We start from the raw sequence: 282 nt of genomic DNA, 5'->3' as shown, positions 1-282 counted from the left end.
AACATCAGAAAACACAAGAGAATGAAGAAGGAGAAATTGAAAATATGAGAAAACACGCACGATACAGGAGTTCTTTTAAGCAAAGGCAAAGGTTATTCTGGGAGCCAATGAAGGTCAAAAGTTCATCTTCAGAGGCTTGTCACAAAGGACGCGTGGCTCCCGATGCAAAGATGCTGGACCTAAGATGCTGCCAAGGTTGGGAGATGAAAACCCTGCGCCCGCTTTCGAGACGGTTAGATTCCAGGATGGAGAAAATCTGCGGGAAATATAAGCCACGTTTCA

At 45.0% G+C, this 282-nt stretch overlaps 1 protein-coding gene across 1 annotated transcript in view; it reads left to right on the top strand.

Moving 5' to 3' along the window:
- Positions 1-282, top strand: part of LOC119592885 (paired box protein Pax-6-like) — a gene marked incomplete in the record, with an annotated part of 116,857 nt that overhangs the window by 86,728 nt on the left and 29,847 nt on the right.

Source organism: Penaeus monodon, chromosome 31, assembly GCF_015228065.2.
Source record: "Penaeus monodon isolate SGIC_2016 chromosome 31, NSTDA_Pmon_1, whole genome shotgun sequence".
Taxonomy (NCBI): domain Eukaryota; kingdom Metazoa; phylum Arthropoda; class Malacostraca; order Decapoda; family Penaeidae; genus Penaeus; species Penaeus monodon.
The sequence above is the reverse complement of the archived record's forward strand: the minus strand, read 5'-3'. Positions and strand labels throughout refer to the sequence as shown.